Raw genomic sequence first — 10,642 nt, 5'->3', positions numbered from 1 at the left:
GAAAGACATAACAACTGGAGATCGGAGCACATGCACATACGCATGCACACACACATACGTATACATACACTTGCACATAGACGTGCACATACACGCACAGACACTTGGACATAAACACGCACACACCGACAAGATTCCAGAGGAATGCCAGCGGGGAGAGTGACGGAGAGACTGCCCGCCGGAGAAGGCCAGCCTTGGCGTGTCAGTCTTGGGGACCAGACGGGAATCAACTATCCACACGATGACTAACCTGGGGAGGACCTTCCCTTGGACGTGGACCCGTGCCGTGGGAGGGAGCGGGGACGACCGCTTCAACCGATTCAACCTACATTCCACTTGACATAAAAAAACTCCTCTAAAACCTTAAGCTGGGCTGAAAGATGGCGCGCATTTTTCGACTGTGCTCGCCCGAGTGCAGTTTTCTCGTGAGATTAAGAAAAAGCCACCCAGATATCTGTCTTTGTACTATTTCCTGAACTCCAGATATGGAAGAAACTAAAAATCGGAACTCTAATCAGTTGTTGAGTCTTTATTTGACCCTTTTCTTCTCGAGCACAAAAAAACGAACACGCATTGGAGGAAGTTTGGCTTTTAAAGGTTGACTTACTAACTAGTTCTCATTTCCACGATGACTCAACTCCAACAATAACATGACAAATATTTGTCATCTCATCAATATTTGCACAACAGAGTACTGAGTTTCGAGATCCTCACTATATTATTTCTCAAAATTATATTTCTTATCAATTTAGCTTAGTTAATGGATATTTTATTGACAATCTAAGATCAACATACAAAGACAGAAAAAATTGGTGGTGGGGGGGCGCGAATCTTTTTCTTCTTGGTAGGGGCGGGTGTGAAATAATTGAGAAGCACTGCTAGTATATGCAGACATTATATTCATACAATCTTGCAGCCCGATTGAACCACAGCATTGTTGCAAGTTCCTTAGGAGAAACGTAAACGTCCCACTGCTGTTCCAGCAGCGGCTTCTCGGGAAATAGGCGGAAGTGACGTAGGAGCGGACTCGCGAATGCGGCGTTAATTTAGTTATTTTGTTAATTTTTTTCATCAACCGAATAAAAATGTTATATAAAATATATATCAAAACAGAACAGCCAGGGGTAAAAACAAACACAGAGGCAAAGAAAGATATTTGAAAAATACGTGCTTAAAGCATGACGTCATTAGCAAGCGCGCAGCTTCCGAAGGACCTCGACCACATCCACCGACCCGTCCACACCGGAACAAAAAATCCCACCGCTAAATTCTTCTGATTTAGTGTGGAACTGACTGTAATTTTCTGACAGAATGTCCAGTGCAACTCTAAAGGACTACGACATAATTCATTAAGTCTTTGTGTCCCGATAACCTCATCTTCGCGCGTTGATGCTTTTCGTCGTAGTTAGCTTAGCTTGTTAGCTAGCTAGCCGCTAACGAAAAGAGGCACATGACTCATCGCCAAGCAGAGATCAAGTGCGGATTTTTTGGAATTATCATTTGAAAATGTGTGAAAGAACGACACCCAAGTACAAAGAGGAACTTTGTGGAATAAAAGAAGAGAACGAGCAACATCTTCAACTGCTGGGCGAAGGTTGCAACCAGCCTCGTGTTGTGCCAATCAAAGCAGGTTTGTACCCGTCTTACTCTCATTTGCTTTCTAAAGAACGACTTTCTGTCGTTAAACATATGCATCACAACATTAAGTTGTTTGGGGAAATGCGTCCAAGGTTATTGCCGCTTTATTTTTAAATATTGCCTTTTACTTGCAGGTCTGCTGAACATTTGTTTATGCCAAATGAAATCAGTTCAGAAAATAAATGCCAAAGAATAACCAATAAGGGGGGGGTGAATTCCATGTTTTTTTTTTATAAAATTTGAACTGATTATTTAACATTTTACATTTTCTGGTATTTATATCTTGTTCAAACAATTCCTTCCTGGAGGAATTCTGCCTCACTCTAAAAAATGTGCACACTGCGGCGAAAACATCAATGGCGGTTGATCAATTTTAGTGGATAAAACACAAAATATTAAGTTTTTAAAAAAAAAATCAAGTACGTATTGGTCCTATTTATGAACTTTGTACTGGCTTGGTCGGGTGAGAGTCAATGAACCTCGGGTGGCTCTGCACTGTTTTGTGCACGTGTGCATAGTTTCACTTCATCCAAACATTTAAAATACATTTAATGCATCCATCCAGGGTTGCACGGATCTCATCATTGAAAAAGCGCATGCTGGAAGGAATGCATCTGCATCTTTGGCTTACTATGGGCTTAAAAAGTGAGAACATCACAACCCCCTTTTCTACCAACAAGCCCAGGAACATTTAGTTCCCAGAGTGAAAGCCAAAGATTTCTTCTCTCATGTGGCTTTTTATTGAAGCAGATTTGAATATGCAAACTCAAACAGAATGGACACATTTTGACTTTATCACACCCGTCCACACGCTTCCTTTTGTTCTAACGGTTTCAGCTTCCAAAACATCTTTGGGTCACACTTCTGCTAAACGGTTTCCCGTCGAACACGGTTCAAGACGTGCATTTGATTTTGTGGCTTCCTGCTAAACTGCCAGCATAGACACTTCTGTTCCGACTGAACTAACGTATTTCCGGTTTAAGAGGTCCATGTTTTTGTGACCTTCTATTAACCCGTAAGCATAGTTTTGAAACATGATGACATGACAAACTTAATTTCTTTAACACCGGGTCGCACGCATTGCTCCGTGTGCGGCAGGCACAAGTCATGTAGAAACAATATAAGACAAAGTCGCCACATGAGGTTTGACTTGACCAAACCAAATTTGTCTTTTTGTGTCCTGCAGACGTCAGTGAAAACGATCTCCGTTCTGTAAAAGAGGAGCCAGACTTGACTCACATCAAAAAGGAGGAGGAGGAGGAGGTCAACAAGTCACCACTGAAAGTTGTCCCTATAAAGAGTGAAGATGCAAACAAGGATGAGAGTGAGGACAACATAGGGGCGGAGCCTCCAAGCAGCAGTTCAAGTTATCACGTGACAACAGAAGGTGACGAAGACCACTGGGCGCCATCACAAGCACATAATGAGGACACATTATCACGCTCTCCTGATGATGATGATGATGATGATGGGCAAGCCAAAGGTGAAAGGGCATGTCACACTGACTCATTAACTTCAAAGCTGTCTTTAAAACCGCACACAAGAACACATAGTGGAGAAACCCCCTTTTCTTGCTCAGTTTGTGGTAAAAGCTTCTCCCAAAAGTCGCATTTAACAAGTCACACAAGAACACACAGTGGTGAAAAACCTTTTTCTTGCTCAGTTTGCAGTAAAAGCTTTTCTCTAAAGTCACGATTAACAAGGCACACAAGGACACACAGTGGAGAAAAACCTTTTTCCTGCTTGGTTTGCGGTAAATGTTTCTCTCGAAAGTCTGATTTAATAAATCACACAAGAACGCACACTGGAGAAAAACCTTTTTCATGCTCGGTTTGCGGTAAAAGCTTCTCTGAAAAGTCATATTTAGGAATCCACACAAGAACACACACAGGAGAAAAACCTTTTTCCTGCTCAGTTTGTGGCATGAGTTTCGTTGAAAAGTCAAATTTAAAAAGGCACACAAGAACACACAGTGGAGAAAAACCTTTTTCCTGCTCAGTTTGTGCCAAGAGGTTCTTTCGAAAGTCGCATTTACGAAGCCACACAAGAACGCACAGTGGAGAAAAACCTTTTTCATGCTCCGTTTGTGGAAAATGCTTCTCTGACAACTCGGCTTTAACAAAACATAGAAAAACACACAGTGGTGAAAAATGTTTTTCCTGCTTAGTTTGTGGCAAGAGTTTCTCTCAAAAGTCGCATTTACGAATCCACACAAGTACACACGGTGGAGAAAAACCTTTTTCCTGCTCGGTTTGCGGTAAAAGCTTCTATGAAAAGTCATATTTAGGAATCCACACAAGAACACACACTGGAGAAAAACCTTTTTCCTGCTCAGTTTGTGGCATGAGTTTCGTTGAAAAGTCAAATTTAAAAAGGCACACAAGTACACACGGTGGAGAAAAACCTTTTTCCTGCTCGGTTTGCGGTAAAAGCTTCTCTGAAAAGTCATATTTAGGAATCCACACAAGAACACACACTGGAGAAAAACCTTTTTCCTGCTCAGTTTGTGGCATGAGTTTCGTTGAAAAGTCAAATTTAAAAAGGCACACAAGAACACACAGTGGAGAAAAACCTTTTTCCTGCTCAGTTTGTGCCAAAAGGTTCTCTCGAAAGTCGCATTTACGAAGCCACACAAGAACGCACAGTGGAGAAAAACCTTTTTCATGCTCCGTTTGTGGAAAATGCTTCTCTGACAACTCTGCTTTAACAAAACATAGAAAAACACACAGTGGTGAAAAACGTTTTTCCTGCTTAGTTTGTGGCAAGAGTTTCTCTCAAAAGCCGCATTTAACAAACCACACAAGAAAGCACAATGGAGAAAAACCCTTTTCCTGCTCTGCTTGTGGAAAATGCTTCTCTCAAAAGGGAAATTTAAAAAGCCACACAAGAACGCACAGTGGAGACAAGCCATTCAGTTGCAGCGTTTGTGCTAAAACATTCTCCACTAAACATAGTGCTGAGAGACACAATTGTGCTGGTGAGAATTGCAGCGATCGTTCAAGCTTAAAAAAAAGACAAAAAAAACTGAAGGAACTGACTCTTTGTGGTAAGATGTAAATGTGATTTTGAATAAAATATGATGTATTGAATTTTGCAAAGCTTTTTTATTGACATTAAGCCAATGTGATCAGTGCCAGAAGAACCATTGTGTCTGAGTGATGTTTTTTTTTTTGTGTTAACATCAAACATGTAAATGAAATTAATTGCATTTGCCTAGAGCAACATTTGTTAACGTTATGCTTTTCAGTCGTCTTTTTAATCGTACCTAATGGAAAAGGTGTGAGAAGAAACGGTGCTTATGAAATCGGTGCCTTCCACTATCAATAAAATTACTTGTTCCACTTGCTCAACTGGCCTTCATTACGCTGTGTGAAAAGGTGAAAAACAGATCTAGAAGTTGAACTCGAAAAAGAACAAGAAAGAGAAACGCAAGCAGTCTCAGTTTCTCTCAAAGGTTTTGGAATGTCAGGAGTTGGCAACTTGATGGCGACTGGAGTCAGCACTGGTTTTCTCGCTGTGTTTGGCTGGCTCGTATATGTATGGTCCATTGAACAAAACTCAAACTCTTCAAATATCCCCTCAGATGCATTTAATAATTACTGTCAGGTTCAATCACCTAAGCATTCACTGAACATAGGCTAAATGAATGGAAGGAAGACAAGAGTTGATCTTTTACTCGCGAGGAGAACGAACGGAGGTGTGCTCAGTTACATCTCCAACTTCGTTCTGGAGCACACTCCGCCGAGCCCTCTATTTTATTAGGGAAGTCCCTAACAATACAATGTATTTGCACTAAGGGATGAAGTGGGGAGCACCAGCAGGAACATGTAAACATCTCAGACACAAGAGGAAAGACAGACATCAATGGCAGTCATCCACTGATTGAAAAGGCAGATATGCCTTTTAGTGCTCTGGTACTAAAGTCTCAGTCCTTTTGTAAAAGAGGTGTGTCTCGGCACACCTCTTTTGATGTTGCAGACGTTGATCCAGTCCTCAGGCATCCGCTTCTCAGTGAAGTCTTATCATCCATATGGTCAAACATAGGTCACGCTGTGGAACAATTCTTTTGCAATACTAATAGAGTAAAATATGGGATAAAATATATCTTCAACCTAACACTTTGTGTTTCGGTTTCATAGACTTTTTATCTCAAGTAATTTCATCGCCAATCCTTTCCCGTAATTTAATTGCAAATCATCCCCTGAAATTTTTATACCAATCATAATTTTACACTCCCACCATTTCCCCATTTTTAATCAACTACGACTCAAGCAGTGTGGAACTCTCATCGGAGCAAGGTCCATCCTATCACAGATTTTTCCGTGTTTTGGATTCTCCTCTCTGTACTACCAAAATATCCACAACTTCATTATTTATTCACTCCAACCAATCAGGCAGTTTTATCTTATCACCGTTATGTTTCCCCCTGTTCTGCTTCAGGGTTGCATTCACTCACACGATCGCTTGAACTTTCACACTATATATTGTATGCGCCACACGTTACTTTAAGCATGTTTTCTTGTGTGGGACACAAACCCCACTCTCTCCTTTTTATCATCACTCACCCGACATTAACACTCTACTTTCTCTTACACCCCCTAACATTAAACCAATTGAGCATCATAAGACATAGACCCGGGAATTATAAACATGAGACACAACAACCCAGTTGAACGCAGCACAGCAAGGGCCACAAATTGCCACGGGACACACACAACGTATAGGCAGTTAGACAATTACACAACAACGTCACAATTAACACACAGACAACAGCACAAACACAGAACTGAGCAAGTGAACCACATTGGAACACCCCGAAAGCAAGAAACTGCCAACAATATTTGAAAACCTTAAAATCTATTCTATATTCCAGCAACCGGAACGCTCCACGCCTCGGTCAACCACGTATACCGTGACTGCGGTTGCAGTGCGACCATCAGCTTATCAGCTGTGCACTTCCCTCCACCGTGTATGCCTCTGCAGCGACAGATAATGGCGGTCCGAAAGATCCAATCTTTCCCAGCCTCAGTCCACTTATATACTATACTATACTAACTATACTGAGCGTCACTTTATTGGGATCGCCGTGCACACGTTCTGCTAATCAGCTGTGCATCCCCTTCTTCGACTGCCGGAGCAGGAGTCCCCCTTTTTGACTCCGGGTGCTAATTTCTGTTGCCGGCTGTTTTGAAACAATTCTGATACTGCTTATGATCAATTACAGCATCAATAAGAGTGACTAGTAGCGAGACTGATGCCCAATCGCCAGGCTACAATGGGTTAAGCTGTCTGTTATGTCCAATCAGACAAGCGTGAGCCCTTGAGTAGACACTGCTTACAATCAATTACAGTATCAAATAATATAATAGTCACAACTCATGATCAATTGCTATGACTTATTATTAACTTCAGGATCGCGGATCGTCGGCGACTTACATGGACAACAAACACTTCACTGCGTTAAACAAGCGGCACATTTTATTTAACCCACAGTATAAAGTGTACAAGCAAGCAAGCAAGCAACAATTGTATTTCAGCTCATAGATTACATGCAATACATAAATCTCATTACCGTGTGCTGGAAGGACGGAGAGCCCCGGCGTCCTCAGTAATGCAAGCAAGAAATACGATGCTGGGCGTCCGCGCGTAAAACCCTCAGCCGACTCTACTTTCGTTTTGCCTCCGTCACATTCTTATAGCCAATATTTCATCCCAACCCCTCCCGTTCGAGTGCGCTTTGATGGTTCGCATGGCCCTTCGCACAACTTTGGCCTCTGCCAATCCTCACTCCCTTTTCGTTATCGACTGTACCTTTTCACATGAGTCAGACATTCCTGGTGCTTAGGCCCTGTACGAATTCTTTCCAATTATTCCCGTTCTCATAACACGTAGATACAACCTGTGCAAATTCTCATAACACATAGATGTAGCCTGTGCAAATTCTCATAACACATAGATGCAGCCTGTGCAAATTCTCACAACACATAAACACAGACATCTACTAACGCGTGTATATAGGTATAAAATGGTTATTATGCAGCATTTATGTGGTAAAACAACATTAATAAACCATATTTCACTTCATTCCACTCCTGGTGTTTTACCACCAATTGATGCAAACAGGTTCCACTAATTTATTAACCCGTTAACGTATTGTTCCCAATTATCCAATATCCACTGAAACCATGGTACATTATATGAGTGAGCAAAGCAAAACCAATGATCCTGTAAAACATTTACCACCACATGAGTCAACATGTCTATGCGCGTGGTACAATGGATTTCTCGCCTGGTATATTCATTTCCAATCCGGCGGACATATTCAAAGATACGCCCTTCTTCTTCTAAATTTAAAGTTAGTTCACACACATAATGGTTATACCAAGAATTGACAGTTTCAATTTTTATTCTCATGGTTCCATGCAATGATATATTTCTTTTTCTACTTCTAATCGAATTCGTCGAACATAAACACAAATTCCAATATTGCATAGCGTAGTCAAAGCGATAGCTATTAAAACCAAAATCATTGGTGGAAGCAACGTTGCCCTAGCAGTTTGTGACAAGCCTGAAAATATGTCCCACCAATGGTGAGCAGACTGTTGCTGAATGATTTTAGCAGCATGCAAAATTTCTCCTTTAGCCATCAATGTCGATACCATCAGTTGGGAAACATTGGACGCATGTGACTTTATCAATTTCTTTACCTCAGTGGATCGTTCCAATGCGCATTTGAAACGCTCCAAAGAGATTTGCCATGGTGTGCGTAGCACTTCCCATTGTACAGCCGTAAACCGGCTAGCAACTGTGTAATTTGTCAACCAATACGTCCCGTTTCCCCACTGAGGTATGCGGCCCCACCTGCCACAAAATGTCCCTACTAGGTTCCCTCGACCAATCGCACAAGGTGAAGTTTACGTTGGTTAAGCAAGGATTAACAAATTCATGATGCAATTTACAAGCTAGTCCTTTATCAGTGTTTTCGCAAAGATCGGTATTAAAGGTCTGGTTTGTGTTTGGGTTCACCACAACTCAGAGGATATATTCCAGACACTACGCCACTCCTGGTAATTTCCTGTAGTCATTACTCGTACGAAACGCTCTTTTTGCGTCTGCGCATGTAGGTTTTGTATGCTACATGTGGTCCAGTTTAGCTGTTTAGTTACATTGGTTAACACTTCACTAGTGGCGTTCCACATATTTAATTCCCATTTAAATACATTTTGCCACAGTTTAGCATTTTCGTTTTGTCCCACTATTGAATTAGGAAGCCACATTCCTACTTTTAGTAGGGCATCATGAGTTCCCTGTCCGGTCCCAGCTAATTTATAGCGTGTCACTTCATTATCAATGGTGTTAGATACCCCCAATAACGTTCCGGTTCCCCCCAATAAGGTGTCGTGTTAACACTCTCTCTTCTTTCGAACACACGTGGGAAAAACAGGGAATACAACTTTCCAATACATTTTCGTAGTTATTGCTGATTGTGCCAAGGGTGTACATGTATCAATTATAGGTACCAGCTGGGTGTTTGTAATGTGTGTGTGGGGGGGGGGGGTCGCTTTACTAACGCCTCTCCCCTTCTCTGGGATGAGTCATTTGGAATCACCTGAAGTCTCCACCGGGTCCATCTTAATCACTGCATTTCTTGTTAACACCATTGTCCAGTTCTTTCCTTGACGGGTCGGATCACACTCTGCTCTGAACCAAAAGCTCTTGACATCTCCTTCCATCGTACCTGGTTTCACTGCGCACAGCTCCACCCTGGACTTGATCCAGATTCTAGTTCCGTTTCGAAACAGCCATTGGGTTGATTCTTTTCCAGGACTCCAGAATACTGCATCAGCGGTGAGGTTGGCCACCGCACACAGCCCGCACCCCGGACACGTCACTCCATCCTGGGTCACGTTGACCCCCTTGACCCTCTCACTGCCGGTCAGATTCCATGACAGCGGGCCCTGCATTCGGGGGTACAGAAGGCGTCCGGTCGTTTGCTCCCAGGAGAGTTGGACCATGGCACCAAGGTCAAGGAAGAGGATGACCAAGCAGCCGACACCACCACCGTACCGGACTTCGATAACGGCCATGGCGTCTTGATCCGTTGCCGGCCCGTCCCACAAACAACTCCCACCACGTCATCCACACCGACTGTAATGAACACAGTTAGTTCCTACAATTGAAAGGCACAGATTAGTTTTCACGTAAATAACACATTTTTCTTCTCCTTCAAATAAGACGCTCACTGTAGCGTCGTCTCCTTGTGCAATTATCTCAGCAGCCCGGGGGGGCCCTGAGTTTTGTTTTACCCAAACCTTAGCTCCGGCCCTGTCGGTTGAGCCAAAGCCCCCTGAGCCTCGTCCAGATCTCATCACTGGTTTAGGAATTTCCTGAACTGTTGTCATATTGCACGGTTTTATTACCAACTGGGCGATTTTACTGCCCTTTCAGGTGCAAGGTCATTCCAGCCAGTATGTCCATTCCAATTATCCATTCTGCGATGGGTGTAACCACCACTTCATATTTCCGAATTGGCATGTGTCCAATTTTCAAAGGCAAAGTTACTGCCTTTCCATTTATAATTTGCCCCCCTATTCCTTGTACCGGGACTAGGGTGCCCTTCATTTTGTTGGGATTTCCTTGAATCAACGAGGCCTCCGCCCCTGTGTCAACCAGTGCCAAAACACATTGAACCGAATTATTCCAATAAATTTCTAGCTTTACATGGGGTCGAATATCACCGACACTCCATCGTTCTGACAATTTTGACTGGCTGGCAACAAAGGCTTGACCTTCATCCTATCCTAAGAGATCAAAGACTTGAGACCTCTTGCCTTTTTTTTTTTTTTTCTTCGAACGGCTGCAACATACCTTTCATCCTCACTGCTGCTTTCCAAACATTCCTCTCTGTTCCCCTCCACGGGAGGGGCAGAGGGCACAGCTGGTTTCATCATATCTTTAAGCAGTCCTGCCAATTCTGCAAGTTCAGAACGACCGGATCGTTCTT

The 10,642-nt window shown here is 42.7% G+C and overlaps 1 pseudogene; it reads right to left on the bottom strand.

Moving 5' to 3' along the window:
• Positions 1-8,018: 8,018 nt before the first annotated feature.
• On the bottom strand, positions 8,019-9,187 carry LOC148341779 (uncharacterized; annotated as a pseudogene).
• Between the last annotated feature and the right edge of the window lie 1,455 nt (positions 9,188-10,642).

The sequence above is a fragment of the Idiotropiscis lumnitzeri genome, chromosome 2 (assembly GCF_059441095.1).
Source record: "Idiotropiscis lumnitzeri isolate Australia: NSW breed Sydney's pygmy pipehorse chromosome 2, RoL_Ilum_1.0, whole genome shotgun sequence".
Lineage (NCBI taxonomy): Eukaryota > Metazoa > Chordata > Actinopteri > Syngnathiformes > Syngnathidae > Idiotropiscis > Idiotropiscis lumnitzeri.
This window is presented reverse-complemented; position numbering and strand designations above follow the sequence as displayed.